This window comes from Furipterus horrens, unplaced genomic scaffold (assembly GCF_987537825.1).
Source record: "Furipterus horrens unplaced genomic scaffold, mFurHor1.1.pri manual_scaffold_1, whole genome shotgun sequence".
NCBI classification, from domain to species: Eukaryota; Metazoa; Chordata; class Mammalia; order Chiroptera; family Furipteridae; genus Furipterus; species Furipterus horrens.
Window position 1 is genome coordinate 22,587,235 of NW_028327171.1, and position 17,952 is coordinate 22,605,186.

The following is a 17,952-nucleotide window of genomic DNA, read 5'->3' on the forward strand; positions in this document are numbered from 1 at the left end:
AGTCCTTGTTAAGACACCTAAAAAGCCTCATCTCTACTTTCCTATTTGCAATGATGCTTCAGTGCCACTGAACTCCTTGCTGCTATATGAATTCGAGATATGCTTCCACATGCATGGGTGAGGAGAACATTTGATTTTCTACATCAAGTCATATACATATAGATTAGAGTGTGTTGCCAACCATCTGGTAAATTTATTATATGTCATTTAAGCCAAGTTATCATCTATCTCTCTCTCTCCAATTTAATATTGAACAAAAATATAATAACTGGCTATACCAGGTAAGAAGAGAAACTATGCATATCTATGTAACAAAATCCCTGGCAAAGTCAGACATTGTTTTTTTAAATGAATGAATTCAAATAAACACTTTATTGTAAAGCAGAGAGAAAGAGAGATTCAAAATGAACAGTGAAGTACCCTCCAGACAACAAACATACATATATATATGATAAAATAATTTTCCTAAAATGAATGAAAATAAAAATATTAAAATATTTCTACATTTTAAATATTTATTGCCATTTCAATTATTTTAAGCTTTGTCTTTTGATATGAAAAGAACTAGTATTAACATTATTGCTATCAACTTGGATTCTGAGAAAGGATTACTTTATAGCTCATTGTTTATTTATTTATTTTTCTAGTTTTCTACAGAAAAAGAGGAGTGGAAAAAATTAATTCAATGAACATGAATTGCTCAGATCTCAGAAAAGGGTTCAATTGAGAATCTCATTTTCTTGATATCCCATCACTAAATTAAAAAAATATTGCATAGTATTTATTAAGGAGAAATGTTTTATTCATCAATAGACTAGTTTCACTTTGAATTCATAAACCCATTTTCTAATTTTTCTCTTAATGTATACCATTCAGACACATTTTATATTTCTACTTTGCATACTTTCTTAAAGATTTAGCTTTCAAATCCCTTATTGTCAAAGTGACATTAGATTCTTCTAGGCTACTTAAGCTAAAAATTTCAACTATTTGGCTCCTTATTCAAGATTAATCAAAATTCTTTACTTTTTAAATATTTTTAACCATCAGTGTCTGCAATTGCAGTAGATAGATGTGAACACGATAGGTTAACTGGACAAATTCCTATAAAGGCATAAACTACCAAAACTGACTCCCTCAAAATAAGAAATTTGAATAGACTTATAACAAGTTAACAAATTAAAGTCATAATCAAAGAATACCTCACAAAGAAAAGCTCTAGAACAAATGGCTTCCCTGGTAAATTCTCACAAATATTTAAAGAGTTAACACCAATACTTTAAAAACTCTTCCCAAAAATAGAAGAGGAGCAAAGACCTCTGAACTCACTCTATGAAACTAGTACTACTCTAATACCTAACGAAAGTGTTATAAGAAAAGAAAAATAAAGTCCAATCTTTCTAATGCATATAGGGGCAAATATTTCAACAATAAACTAATAAACCAAATCCAGCAACATATAAAAAGCATAATACACCATGACCAAGTGGGATTTATCCCAGGAATTTAAAATCAGCACAACATTTAAGTACCAATTAATATAATACACCATATTCATAGAATAAAAACAAAAAACATATGATCATCTCAGTAGATGCAGAAAAAAGCATTTGACAAACTTCAGCACAGTTTCAAGATTTAAAAACTCAAAAAATTAATAATAGAAGGAAACTTCCTCAACCTTATTAAGTGAATCTACAAAAACCCACAACTAACATCATACTTAATAGTGAAAAATGGATGCTTCTCCCCTAAGATCATGAACAAGACAAGAACATTCACTCTCACACTTTGGTTCAATATTGTACTGAAGGTTGTAGCTGGGAGACCTAAGCAGAAAATAAAGTAAAAGGCATCCAAATTGGAAAAGAAGAAATTAAACTACAGTCATACCTCGGTGCGCATCAGCTTCAGAACTCATCAAACCTGGTACTCATACATTTTGACAAAAAACATTTCGCACTAGGTGCTTGCTTGCCACTTGTCACACTTGCTAGACTTTGTATGAGTCATGATACCACCCTGCAAGAGAAAATGCTTCATCAATCATTGCTTACTAGCCACTCGTTGGAACGAATTAATGATGAATAGGGAGGTACCACTGTATTTCTATTTTTAGATGACACAATTTTACATATAGAAAATCTTAAAGAATCCACCGAAAAAGACTTTAGAGCTAATCATCAAATTCAGCCAGATTTCAAGATACATGATCAACACACCAAAATCAATTGTATTTCTACACACTAGAAAAAACAGTTTTAAATTTAAATTAAGAAGAATGTCATTTAAGTAGCAATAAAAACTATAAAATACTTAGGAATAAATTTAACTAAAAATTTACGAGACTTGTAGTTGCAGACTAATGAAACATCTCTGAAGAAAATTAAAGAAGATATCAATAAATGGTAAGGCATTTTGTGTTCACAGATTGAAACATTTAATATTGTTAAAGACAGTAATACTACCCTAAGCAATCTACACATTTAATAAACTCCTATCTAAATACCCATAGCCTTTTTTGCAGAAAGGGAAAACCTAATCTTGAAATTCATATAAAATTGAAATGGACCCTGAATAATCAATAATCATGAAGATTAAAAGCAAAGTTGGAGGACTCACTGATTTCAAAACTTACTACAAAGCTACAATAACCAAGAATGTGTGGTATAGGCATAGAGATAGACATATAGATTAATGGAATACAATTGAAAGTCCAGAAATAAATCCATACACTTATGATCAACTGATTTTCAACAAGGATACCAAGACAATATATTATGGGGAAAAAATGGGCTTTTCAACAAGTAATGCTGGGACAACTAGTTTTCCACATGCAAGAAGGAAGGTGAACCCCTACCTCACACCATATAAAAATGTTAACTCAAAATGCATCAAAGACCTAAATGTAAGAGCTAAAACTATAAAATCAGAAGAAAACATAGGGTAAATCAAGCCATGGTTTGTTAAATATGATACCTAAACTACAAGCATTCAAATAAAAAATAAACAAATTGGACTTTATAAATATTTATAAGTTTTGTACATCAAAGGGCACCATTAATAAAGTAAAAAGAAAATCTATGGAATGGGAACAATAATATTTGCAAATCATGGATGTGGACAACAGTGCGGTGAATGTGGGGTAGAAGGGCAAGGGCAGAGGTGAAGAGGTTATAAGGGGACTAAATGGTAATGAAAAAAATACAATAAAAAATATTTGCAAATCATATGTCTAATAATGGTTTAGTATCCAGAATATAAATATGTAAGTGTATGTATGTATGTACATATGTATATATATATATATAATTTTTAATTTAAGTTTAAATTAATCTTCAAACAAGCAAGTTCTAGAGAATGCTCACCTGACCCCTAAGACAAAAAAAAAAGGGGGAGGCAGAACAGGATTGCGAGAAATGCCAGACAAAATAGTAACAAAGTTGAAAATTTTATTTTTTGAAAGAAGTATTTACTGAGCACCTACTATGTGCTAGACACCATTATAGGCACTAGAGATACATCAATGAGCAAAGACCCTTGGATCCTAGAGTTACATTCAGAAAGATATAAATGCTATGAAAAAAGGAAAAAGTGGAGCTGACTAAGGTTAATAATTAGGTTGATCCTAAGGCTGGGTTTTCTGGCAGGATTAAAAAAAGAGCATGGAATTAATATGGCTCCAGAAGGGTGAGCAACAGAAGAGCAGAAAGAAAAAAGGTCAGAGAGGTGAGTAAGGAGGGTTTATCAGCCATTGTTATAATGTTGGGTTTTGTTTTGTTTTTATCTGCATGTAACAGGTTTTAAAGAGAAAACTAACATGATCTGACTTGCATTTTTAAAGAGTCATTCTGGCTACTGTGGTTGGAAGCAAAGATAGAAGCTGAGAGACTGGTGAGGCGACTACTGTAATAAGACAAGACAGTTGATGGGGACTCAGACCAGGGTTGATGATGCATCAGAGGAGGGGACTATCAATGAGGCCAGAGAGTAGGGTAGTGCATTTATGATGGGTGTGATTAGTAATCGTTTTTGATGGATTTGGTGAGACTTTCCCATATTAGCTACTTTTATTGACTGAGTTGCTGTATGGAGCAATTTATGTGTTCAAAGTCCAATCAAAGGGCAGAAAATTGCAGTAGAATGTATAGAGCAAGGTCTTTACAGCCTGAGGCATTTTATTTATTTATTTTTTTATGTCTGTATGTTTTTATTTTGTGCTTTATGTTTGCAACATGCTAGTTGCTTCATGGGGCACAGCCACTATAACACATATCAACACATATGGGGTATGTTAGGAAGATAAATTATACTCTGTGCACCATAATGAACACTCAGTAGCATGTTTTGAACACTGAATTATTGGGGTCATACATTCTGAACAGTTTTATAGTCCAAATTACTCACAACATAGTTTCTATAGTTCTGGTGAGGGAATATTTGGGTGAATTCACTAACCAGTGGGATGAGGTTAACTTCTCTGATTAGGTTTACAATTGCCCACAGTGCTAGTTTCAAAGCTTGGCTTATGTGTGGGTTTCTAAGAACAGGAGTTCTAGAGCAATAGTACAAATGGTTGAGGCTGGTCAGTCAGGCAATATCCCTTGTTATTCATTTTCTTTTTTTTTAATATTCTTCTTCTTTTTTTTAAATAAATAAATGATTAATTATTTTAACAATAAAAAATAACAATCCCACCCTCTCAGATATTAAGACCCTTTATAATCTTATAAAGGACAATGGGCGAAGGTCGCAAGCTCCTCTAGCTGCTTCAAGCTGGACATGGTCGTCGTCCTACCTACCCTTGGGTCCAGGCATCCCTAATAAGAGTGGGGGTGTGGAGGGGAGGGTTGTCTTCCGACATGGGGAAGGATCGTGCAGACTCCAGGTCAGTTGGCTGTCCCCGGACAATGGCGTGCTTGGTTTAACAGGCTGGCATCCTTGTTGTATTCTGGGGGCAACAGATTTGGCAAAAGGGTTAAAAGACATTATTCAATCCATAACCACTAGATGACAAAAGGCAGGGATTAATTTTTCAATGTTCCACATTGGGGGAAAAGAAAAAGGGGGCTTCTTTGGAGGAAGGTGTGCCAGGCACATCTCACGTGTCCAAAACCCTTTTGCCCATTATACTTAGTTTGGGCTGAGGGAAATATTTTAGGTTTCCCCCCTCTTAGACCTCTGGGCCCTTTCAGTCCAAGCCATTAGGATAAAAAAGAGGAACCAATTTTAAAGCGAAGCCCACAGACTGTCCCATTCTTCACCAACCCAGCCACTTAGTTCAGCCAAACCGTTGAGTCTCAGGAGGCAGCAATGCAGACAGGATTAAGTGAGGCCTATAGGTACAGACAGTCACTCAGGTAATGAGATCGTAGGCTTATGCCCTTTGAAAACAGAAAACACATGTTAATTTATGTAGCATAACCCACAAACAAGTCTCTAAATCTGTAAGACTGTCTTATTGGAAAGACATCCAGTTGCAAGGCATTTGATATTCTTCTTGCCTGTAACTTAAATATCTTTGATGATACCACAGACATAGTTTAACTTTCAAGTGAAAACATATTTTAAATGAAAGGAGACTTTAAAGACGGTTAGCTGCACTACTTTGTAGTCTACCACTGATCATTGTGATTTTCCTTGAATAATGATTTTTCTCCCTAAGATTACCCTCCTTGTCATTAAAGGGACTACATTAAGTCCATTTTTAATTTATCCTGTTCATTTGCAAAAACACAACAAGAGCAGCAAATGCTGGAACTTACCCAAGGAACATTTAGGGTGACCTTAAGTCTGCCCTTCACAACCTAAGGCATTTTAAATGTGGAATATATTGAGACTAACAAATAAAAGGCAACAAGGATTACAGGCTATCTGGTTTTCCCTGCAACTCCTCCTTGCAGGTCACAGAAAGGAAAGGGTGACTCAAAACGGAAGGCAGCATGGAGGAGCAGGGGTCAAGTTGGAATACCAGCTGTGATAATAGCTGTGTGAACTTAAAACAAGTGACCTCTATTTCTCTGCTTGGAAAATGAGAGGAATAGCTGCTAGGCTTGTTGTAGAATTAGACATGAATGGATAAAAAGGGCTCAGCAGCAGCCTTACACATAGTAGGTTCCCAATAGATGGTAGTTGTTGTCATAAAACTATGGTAAGCAGGGATAAAGAAGAAAGAAAAGCCACACCTACAAAAAACCAGATGTCCCTGGTACATGTATCACATTTACCCACAGTCATTGCCACGATTTGTCTTAGAGGGACCATATCTTTTGCTCCTCAGGACACAGCATAAGAGGGTTGCAGAAGTCCATTTTTCAACTTCCATTGATTCTTCTGCATTTACGATCTGGCCTCAGCCTGCATTTCTCCATTGACACAGCTTATTTCTAAGATTACTAAAATCTAAGATGATGTAACTTCCATGTTGATAAAGCCCATGGAAAATTTTCAGTCTTGCTCTTCCTTATTGATGGCCTTTTGGCGTCACTTGAGTCCATTGGGTACTTTCCCCTCTTAAAGTACTCTCTTCTCCTGGTTTCTGTGCTCAGACTTTTCCAATTTTTGACTATTATTCTTAGTCTTGTAGATTTACCCTCATCTACCCAAACATTAAATATTGGTTCCAATATAAAAATATCATAAAAGAGCTTTCCTGATAGGGAAGATGAATTGGAGAGAGCCAGTAGCGAAATCACTAAGCCATGTGCATCTTACAAAGTCCTGAGTGTTCCAGCCTCTTGGGCTCACAATCTGCTCAGTCCTTCATGCTAAGAAGGACCCCTTGCTTATTTTAACACTCTCCCGTCTGTGTCTTGAAATTTTTAATTTTGACTTTCAACTTGGGTACCATCAATCCATGGGACACTTGAGCGTGCTCATAAGCAGAGATGATATATGGGAGACAGTGTATGTGCTCTGTAGTGGTCCAGCAGCGGCCACATGTGTACTGGCTCAGGCTCCAGGAAGCACATACAGCAGCCACATAGTCATTTGCCCTGTGAGCAAGCCAGTACCTGGGACAGGTCAAAGCCATGGGGAGGGAGAGAGAGCCATACTGGGACCTAGTCACGGCATGGTGGTAGTAACAGTCGCAGGCAGCCTGAACAGCAGTTGCTGATGGACAGGCATTAATTTCTGCAGTCAATTATGGAACCTCCAGTTCTAAAATCTGCTATAACTTTGCAGGACAAAATGTACACAGACTTAGGAATAGAATTTAAATGTAAAGATTGCCAAGTTCAATGGAAAATACAATTCCATATGAAGCGTTGGATGAACCAAGTATTAAGAAGTAGACTTTTTTTAAATTAATTTTTCCTTGTAATTGAAGATATGGAAATAAAATGCACAACAGACATTTCGAAATTACATACGAATCATGAAGATACTTTATGTTTCTAGAAAAACCTTCATAAAGTTACGGAAAATGTCAGAATATCAAAATGCCATTGTATAAATTTACATTTAAAATTAAATTGAGACTTAAACAAAACTGACTTGTATAGAAAGTTAAATCTTTTTCGAGAAAATGTTTAACAGAATCATCAGCTCTAAATGTACTAAAATTTACATTTTGATATAAGTTTATCAGAAATTTATCCTAATATTTTCACTGCCTATAAAATACTCCTAACAACTTTCTAGTAATAGTTACATTTTTCTTTATTTTTAAAATTTTAAATTTTATTTTTCAATTATAATTTATATTCAATATTATTTTGTATTAGTTTCAAGTGTCAGCATAATGGTTACACATTCATATACTTGATAAAGTGTCCCCCCCCAGTGTTTCAGTTACCCACCTGGCACCATACATAGTTATTACAATATTATCAACTATATTCCCTATGCTGTATTTTACATCCCTGGGACTATTTCCTGACTGCTAATGTGTAGTTCTTAATCCCTTATGATTTCATTTATATGTGGAATCTAAAGGACAAAATAGATGAACAAACAAAATAGAAGCAAACTCAGATACAAAGAACAAACTGATGGTTGCCAGAGGAAAAGGAGGTTAGGGAACTGAATGAAAAGGTGAAGATAAAAAATCTTATAATTAAAAATTATCAAAAACTATTTGCAGTCTTGCCTTTGCCAAGAGTGACTAACATTGCTTTCAATTAAATAGAAAATGAAGTTGTTAAAAATATAAACTTCGATGGTAGAATATATAAAATCTATGATCAATCAAGATATCAAATTATTAAAGTATTATATATTGTAGTACATTAAATTATGACATCAAAATATTTTTTTGTACTGTGTGAGTTTATATCATTACTTATGCATCAGGACTACATCTGTTACATTTTGTAAGCCATACAATATTTTTAAAGAAAAAGCTTTCATTTGATCATATTTAATGTTTTTTTTACTATTTTCTGAAAAGCATTTTTGAATTTTCATCTTGAACTGGGCCCTGAAAATTTGGTAGCCAGTCATGGTTCCATCCATAAGTGAAAGAGGAAGAAAGCAAGGACTTCCACATCATTTTTTCCCTCCCTTTCTTTAACCAGAGTGTTTTTTTTTTTACTTGCATCATATTTTGGAGTTGTGGTGTTTAAAAAGTTTGGAAACCTCTCATCTAACCCAACCACACATTTAAGAGAAAGCAGACGAAAGCATAGAAAGATGAAATGACTTTTCCATCTTCAGACTCAGTCTCCTGACCTGCAACCTCTCTCCTTCACGCTGCTTTCCTGGCATCCGTGACCTCACCATGGGGACACAACATATTCAGTAATTATGTATGAGTCATGACATGGTGTGTCTGATGATTATATATCAGAGCTCCTTTCTTGAAACCCAGTTTGGAGACCCCTATTATTAGCAGAAACAAAAGGTATTATTACTTCAGATTGATGTTTATTGACCGAGCTGGATGGCTTTGTCATCCAGAGAATCCTCATGCTTCAGAACTGTCTTGGCTGTAAAAATTACCTGCACAGATCAGAGAGATCCCAACATTCTTAAAAAACAAATTAACTCATTGCTGAGTCATAACCAAGGCTGTGCAGTCACGGGGATGATTTGGATATTTGTGAAACTTGGGGGCTGGATGCTGTCATGAAGATTCTCCAGACTTGTAGATAAGGCAAAAAGATGGGGACAAACACATTCATTTTTACATGCTCACAAAGACAAAAGTCACCCAAGGATTGTTGAGACCTGTACTTAATTCATCTCATTTTTGCTAATGATTAGTTTCCATACTTAGGTAATTTACTTGCTAACTGGTACATGTTTGTCCAGTAGAGATGCAGATAATTTCCATCCAATGGAACAGATAATCCCTAACATTAATGACCTGCTGGATATCAACCCCATCTATCTCCAGCTCAGCAACCTCATACTAACATTTCTTCATTAAGTTTTTGATAAACAAAATAGCTTCTTAAATGCTCTTTGAACCAATCATAACATATTTTCTTTTTTGAGTTAATGAGTTCAATAAAATACATTTTTATTAAATTTATTGAGATAACATTGGTTAATAATATTATATATCAATAAAATGTTAGGTCTGTGTCCTTTTTATATTGCCTGAGAGTCCTGATTTTATCTTTTTGAAAATCATGACTTAACCTCTTGACCTCCGGTCCTTTACCTGTAAAACAGAAATAATAAGACCTACCTCACAGGTTCTGAGAATTAAGTGGCAAAGTACGTAAGACACTTAGCACAGAACCTGTGGCTAAATAAACGCACGTGAGGCCTTAGGCTTTGAGTGTGAGTTTCTGAAGACGGCAGCAAGGCAGCCGGAATTGGGAAAGCTGTCTAGTTCATCATTAGTCGGCTTCTGCTTCTTTCCTAAACACCCACATTTTACAAACTTGACTAAAGTGACATCTCCTTCTATAATCACATTCTTTCAAATCTTCTTTGCTGACCCTCTGCTAACTATACACCTCACACCTCACGAAAATCATGTCCAGTGGGAACTACGTGTAAGAGCTTTCCAGTGCTTGTTCCCAACAGGGCTCAGGCAGGGGCAGGGTTTAAAGAGCCCACAGTCTTGTCAGTGAAGTAAATTTAAAGAAACACAAAGAAGGTTTTTCTCAGAAACTATGCATTAGCGTTCCCATTTTTCAAGGGGCAATTTTTCAAGATGGAAAAAAATAGCATCAAGGATGATATTTTCAATGAACGATATGCTGAGGAAAAATATTTAGTTGTAAACATATTCCATGAACTACTTTAAGACTTTCCCCTCCCTGAGAGCCCTCAAAACTAGAGAATGCTCATATATGTGAATTTCTGGTATTTCCCCTTTGCCACCAAAATATATACTTCTTTTCCCAACCCATACACCAAATAAAAGGAGTCCCAAATGTACCCATCAGAGTCTACGTACAACTTTATGGTTGAAGAAACTTCGTCGGAATACCATATGATTTCACTCATATGTGGAACCCAGTGAACAAACTGAACTAACAAGGAAAATGGGGACAGCCACATAGATGAAGAGCAGGATGACAGCTAGTGGTGGGGGAGGAGGGGAGACTGAGCAAAAAGGAAAAAGGACTCATGGATATGAACAAGAGTGTGGTGATCGCTGGGGTGAGGAGGGTAAAACGTAATGGAAAAAATACAATAAAGATTAAGTTAAATGGCAAAAAGAAAGAAAGAAACCCTGTCAGTTCTCTCCACACGGTGGCAAAGGTCCTCCTGCTGGGAGCTGGGCTGAGTCCCTCGGAACCCGTTTTTGAAACTGCATATAGAACAGCAGACTCGCGATCCTCTCCCAACACCATTCCACACAATCCTTGAGAAATATAGAGGGTTGAGTATCAAAAAACTACAGGAAACAAATAGTTAAGTAATCGCACTTTATGAATGATTCAGAACGCCTGAATACACTGTTCTAAATCCTAAAACTTTTAGCTATAAGAGCAACTTTACCAAAAAACGCGGAGTGAATAATCATCATGCTTGAGGAACAGCTGCCCTTGGCCTGTCTAGTACAGTGACTGCTTTTTTCTCCTAAACCTTTGAACGTGTGCAGTCCACAAGGACCACATGTCTCCTTGGTAGCCAACGTGGCTCGCGATAGGAAGGCACCCTCCCAGCAGAGAATTCTCATGGGGAGGGGTGCCAACTTCCCACACAGCCTGACAAGCCAAAGCACCAGGAATCACTACAAAATCTGGGAGATTCACCCCAGGACTCATTCTGGTCCCTACACCCAAGTCTACCTATCAGTATTCTGGTTCTTGAAACTGTTTAATGAGATAAAATTTTTCATTCCATAATTAAATCTATAACCTAAAGATTATTTTTCATTATTGTATTCTAAATTTCTCTATACATTTGAATTTATTTTTTCAACACTTCATTATGAAATTTGCAAACATACAGCAATGTTGAGATAATTTTACATAATTGCAAAATTTCCATATATTCAACCTCCTAGCCACCAATCCATCTTAGTTTCTGACTTCTTTTGTTTCAAAAAATTGCAGCTATCAGCATATTTCCCTCAGAATACATTAGTATGCATGTCATTGGACTAGAGCCCAATAAATTTTAATAGATTTTTCTTTCAAAATAAACTTTATTAGAATGAAATGTACAAATCTTAATGGTATATTCACTGAGTTTTAACAAATGCACACACCTTTGTAACCCAAACTCCAATCAAGATATAGAACTGAAGATAATTCTTGACTTGCTAGTTTTTACCTATGAGCTGTCTATTCACACCCTAGCAACAATCCATTTTAAATATCCCAGTTTTAAAATATTTTTAAAAATCTGAATGTCTTGTCCTGTTTATTACTATTGTTTTCAGGTTTATTTTTACTATTATATCATGTTTACTTTTTTTTTTTTTGAATTTTCAAATCACTTTAGTTAGTACCCCCCCAAATAAAAATTTTGTTATTTTTAATTGACTTATATTAAGTATTAAGAGATGAAGGTAGGAATATGTGGAACATTGTGATAGTCAGTCCACCCTACCAAGAACAAGAGATGCTTTTCCATTTAGTCAAGCCTTCTTTTGCATGTTAGAATTTTCTTCATAAAATTCTTGCTTTTTTTTTTTTTTTTTAGTTTATTCCTTTGAAAATACTTATTGGTTGTTATTATAAATATATTTTCCATATACTTTTTATGTGAATTTTGCAAACAACTTAACAAATTGGATTGTGGTCAATAGGAATTGTTCAGTTGATTTTCCTAGGTTTTGATATACTTATCCTGATCTACAAACAATAATTTTACCTCCTCTTTTCCAACTTCTGTGTCTCTTTTTTCCCCTACATTAATTATTGCATCAGTTAAAGCAATGCTTTCATTAGCAAGGCATTAGTGCTTGTGACAACTTTTATCTATTTCTTATAGTAAATTGTCTCTAAATATAGTAAATGGTCTTCCTCTTCTGGGGATGATTTTAGCAATTTACCTTTTTCTAGTCAATATTGAGTCGACCACGAGTCAATTATTTCCATTTCCTCTGTATCTCCGGTATTTCCCTATCTCATTTCTTATTTTGCATAATTGTGCTTTTCTCCTTTTAACTAGTTTTTGAATCATTTGAGAGAATTTTTAAATTCCTAAGTAGTATTTTGCTTTCAAAATGACCCATACGCTGTAGTTTTTGTAGGAAGAGATTTTAGTGTAAAATAGTATATACTTATGTATCTGTGTAGGGAAATTTTGTTTCTTCTATATTGGATTTTTTTCTACAAAATACTTCCATTTAATGTATTCTTTTGTATATAAAATATATATCCTTAAATACATTTTTAAGTAACATGAATTAATTACAACATGCTAGCATTGAATTTGTGACACAAATACGCTGATTGACTTATTCTTTCATTATCCTCCTTTATCACAAAAGACCAAGCCCCAGAAACTAAGCAGTTTTTCAAACACCATATAGTAGATCTCAGAATCAGAATAGTGGAACCAGGCAGCCTGCCCAGGTATAGCTGATTCTAAAGCCAACACAATTCTACATCCATAGATGGCATCACTAGGACCACATGAGAAAACAAAGCACAAATTATTATACATACTATGTAGAAAATATATACAAAATACATCATTATAAATATGCAATCAATGAGGATGTTAGGGACACCAAGTGAGGAATGTAAATATGTAATTTCATATTTCATAAAAGCACAAGCTTCTAATAGATTTCCAGTGTAGAGAGTGCTCCAGGACATTACTCAGCTTTTGGAGGTCTTTCAGGTTTTAAAATATTCCTCCAAGAGGTTCTCTTCAACGGTCCACTCTCACCATTAGAAATTCCTCCTTGTACTCAACCTAATCACCTCACGCTGAGGGTTATCCCCCCTCTTTGGGATTCTTTCGTGATGGAGAACAGCTGGTCTCCGATCTCTGCATAACTCCTCATAAACTTGAAGCCTTCCATAGGAATCTTCTCTGAGATAAAGAATTCTAATCTCTAAACGCTATTTTTAAAATATTTTCTAAAACTGTGGCTTTTTTAAATCCATGGTTGTCAGACTTCCATACAGTTAGATTTTCTGGCACTTCTGGGTGTTTTTTGTTTTGAGGTTAGTATAATTTTTCTTGTGGTTGCATAAGGAAGTGAAGCACTTCCATCTTTACTGGAAGTCCCAGAGAAATGAATTTTAATTGGAACATTTTCTTGTGCTCCAGTACAAGTAAGATTAAGGAAGACCATGCCTGTGGTTGGATTTTGAAAGAAGACCTTCATCAGATATATACTGCTGGATCCAGTTGAGATATTTTTGAAAACCATCTCCAGGGGAATGCACTGGGTGGTAATACACTCCATCTGCAGTGTTTCTACCTTGAATTTAGTCACTCCAGTGTGTTCATTTTTTAAGGAATTCTTTTAAGTATTACTTGTGTCTATACCCTCCTTCACCACAAGATTACAAGTTCCTAGAAGAGCAAGGATTCTGCCTTCTTTACCCTTGGACTATCCGGATCTAATCCTCTGTACTGTTCCTCTCTAAAAAGCACAGACCAATAGAGAGCACACCCGGGAAAGTGTTCACCTGGGGCACAGAGTGAAAACAAAGTGCCTTAAACATATAGGATACCTGGTGTGAAAAATCAGACGTCAGGTGCAGAGACCTGAGCCGCCAGCAATGAAGCCAGATAAATAGTCCAAACACACATGCCTCATCTAGAAACTGAAATGAAAAGTGGGAATGAATAGAGCAGGAGAAAAACTAGGCATAGCGAAAGGGGGTTAAGACTATGAAGTGTTAAAATAAAACCAGACTTTTGTGCATCAAACCAGCATCTATCTCACTGAGTTTTCATAGTGAAGCTTTTTAAATGTCCCCAGTTCCATTTTGGCTACGTTATCATTTTTGTCTATACAGAGGGATTTATTTAATTATCATAGTACTTTTTCCTATTTCATAAAAATAAGTGAGAAATGGAAAACTGCCATGAACCTTATTATAAAACCCAAAAGCACAGGACTTACTGTTACACAGACGTAAGACATTCTATGTGCTTTAAGCAATAACTTCTTAGGTTCAGTCTACAGTTCACTGGACTTGAACTGCTCAAGTATGGATTCGATTATGAAGAAGAAATACAAAGTTTAAAAAGAGTTAAAAATTGCCACAAAAAAAATCTTCATAACATGCTACTAAATGCAATGGTAATTAAAGAATTTAATGTTCTTGTCAGTCCTCTTATATAACAGAAGTCTTTATAACATATAAATGGTTGTTCACCTCTTAGACTTTTGATTTTAACAGATTTTCCAGAAACTCAGTCTGGAAAAACATAGGGGACTCTTTTTGTAAAAGTTTTAAGACTAGAAACATTACTACATTAGGCCCATATTCCTCAACTAGAGGCAATTTTGCCCCCAAGGGCACATTTGAAATGTCTGGAGGGGGTGCTATTGGCATTCAGTGAGTAGAGGTCAGAGATGTGGCTAAATATACTACAATGCACAGCCCCCCTCAACAAAGATTTATCTAGTCCAATAAGTCAATAGTGCAAGGTTGAGAAATCTTGGCTTAGGGTAAGAAAAGAGCTGTGAAAAACAAACAACCCTACTATCTCTTTGACTTAACACACCAAAGGTTTATTGCCCCTGTCCTGATCCAGTGTGGGCTGGAGGTAGGGGACTCTGCTCTTTACAGGCATTCAGGTAATGGCGTGTATCCATCCAATGGCCACTCTAAATCCTAGGGCGTCAAAATCTTCCACTAGACCCTTCTGGAAGAGGAAAAATAAGGGCCTGTAGAGAAATGCATGAGAGACGCTTTGGGATCTCTCTGATGGTGTGCATCAATCTCTTCACATGCCATTGGCCAGAACTCCAACACATGTCTGTATCTAATGCCAAGGGAGGCTGGAAATGGTACTTTAGTTGTGTTTACAAGAAGTGAAACTATGTTTCAGTACACATAGCCAGTCTCTGCCACCATGTCTTAGTTACCTTTGTGACTAACAAAATACTTTGCTCATGAGTGTTTAATAATAATCAATTAATAATATGAATTAATACAAAGGAACTTGTATTAGTATGAAGCAATGTTTCCTTTAAAAAATAGTAACTAGCCCTGGCTGTTGTGTATCAGGTCACTGCTTTGATTCCCAAACAGGGTACATTCCTGGGTTGTGGGCCATGTTCCCAGATGGGGGTGTGCAAGAGGCAACCAATTGAAATATCTCTCGCACATCAACGTTTCTCTCCCTCTCTTTCTCCCTCCCTTCCCCTCTGTCTAAAACTAAATAAATTAAATCTTTTTTAAAAAGTAACTAGAAGAATCTTAAAATAACATTTACTATAAGATTATATATAAATTTTATTTTAAACAATGTATGTATGTCTCACAATAATGAAATTTGATGGTTCACTAACCAGATTTTCGAGCACTGTTTCTCAAATAAAAGCATATTTATTACTTGATGTTTATTTCATATCTTACACCTTTCAAATTCATAACTTACATGAGCATAACTTACATAACTTATATAAATCTCATCCATTTTTAAGGTTTCTTTAAATTTTGAATTGCTTGACTTTTAAAATAAAAAGCATACAACATTTACACAAATAATAAAGTTATTATTCTTATAAAATTAACATAAAATCACATATTGGCTTTCTCTACATACCATTCTAGCAAGGACAAGAGATAAAACAGCAACCATAATCAACGGCATAATGTTTTAATGTTTTCATTTGACCTTTTGACATTTTTAAAGAGAGATATTTAAAGCAATTACCTACATAGCTTCCTTTTTTTAAAAAAAAGAGGCTAACCTAAAAATAATGAATTTTGCACCATATCCCATATGTCTGGAATTTCCCAGGCCAAATTGTGTTTATTTCTCTAACAAAGAAAATAAAATTTTAATACCATCAGTGAATAAATTAAATTACTAGGCAACCATCTCCCAACTGCCTGTATTGACATTGTCCTGAAATGAACTATTGGATTTAGTTTAGCAATAGACAGCATATTGTTCATAAATAACCAGTTTCAGCAACTTCTATACAATATTTTTCCTTTCATTTCTTTTTGAATGTTGAAGTTTTTCTCACTTTGGATTATGTATAATTAGCATATAAGCTAAGGAGTCCATCACCAGTAAAAAGTAAGGGTAGAGGTGGAATGAGGTCATGATGAAATGCTGTATTCCATTGCAGAGGTGATAAAAATGCAGGGTGCCTCATAAATATATATTTCTGATCCATTGCTTATAGGGATAAAAGTATTTATGGTTTGGAAATCTCCATCTATAAAAATATTCTGGTTTCCTCTATGCTATCAAGTAGCCTTTTGTTAAAATAGAGTTTTATGGGTAAGTTATTACTGGAAAAACTGCCTTTAGAGCATTAGTAATGCAACAAATTCCATCCACCTCATCTAGGTTATTTTGGGCAGAACTATGTCTAAATGAGCCAACTGCATTTCACCAAAGATATTATATTCTATTCAGAGGCTCACATGTGATCTCCTTTGTCCTTGTCTTTTTGAGATTAGACAGGAATAGTCATGATGGGAGTTTCTTCTATTTAGAGAATTTCAATCAAAAGATGATATAAAAAATTTACCGAACAAGAATTTGTTGTTAAACCAAGTAACTGTAGTGATCTTTATTATCTATTTATCACATTGCAGCTCATGAACATAGCATGTGAGCTTCATGAAGATAGTTTTCTATTTTGAATCCCTTGCATATGAAGTTTATAACTCTTTCTTTCAAATTTAGTATGGGCACTATGAAGTCATTGTTCTACAGCTATATCATGTGTGTCTGTTTTCTTTCCAAATTAGACTGAAAACACATTGACATAAGGATTGCATATTTACAAGAGGCAGTTTAGCTTTGGAGTCAGATATCCGGGGTTTCAATAATGGCTCTGCAACTTGTTAGCTGTGTAGCCCTGGACTCAGCAACACTGTGCCTCACTTTCCTGCTCCGTAAAAGGAGGACACCAAAAATATCTATTAGATGATTACATGTGTTTGCTCCTAGCATTAATATTCTCCTTCTGTATGTTCTCACACAAAGCAAAATATGGCACCATAGGAAGGATTTGGTAAATGTTTATTGAATAAATTTCCCAGAGTATATTTAATATGGTTATAGAGGTATGTACTAGTTATCCAGTATGGGTAGGGGGATGTGGAGATGCAGGGGTTGGGAGCCAGAGAGAAATGAAAGTCTAGTTTATTAGAAGTATAACCCCTGCTGAGTAAGTCTTGGTTTTCTTATCTGTAAAATGCTGCCAAAAATAATGTCTTAAGAAATCATTGGAATTAGAAACTATATATGGTGAGCACTGGCAAAATATCTGGCACTCAATAAATTATAGCTATTGCTAATACTATGATCTGTTTCTACTTACAGAACAGCTCTGATATCAAATGTGTGAGAGTTTTTCAAACACCAACCAATTCTCCAGCTCTTCTGTCCTACAATTCCATTCTGATACTAATTATCCAGAGTCCCTGCAGA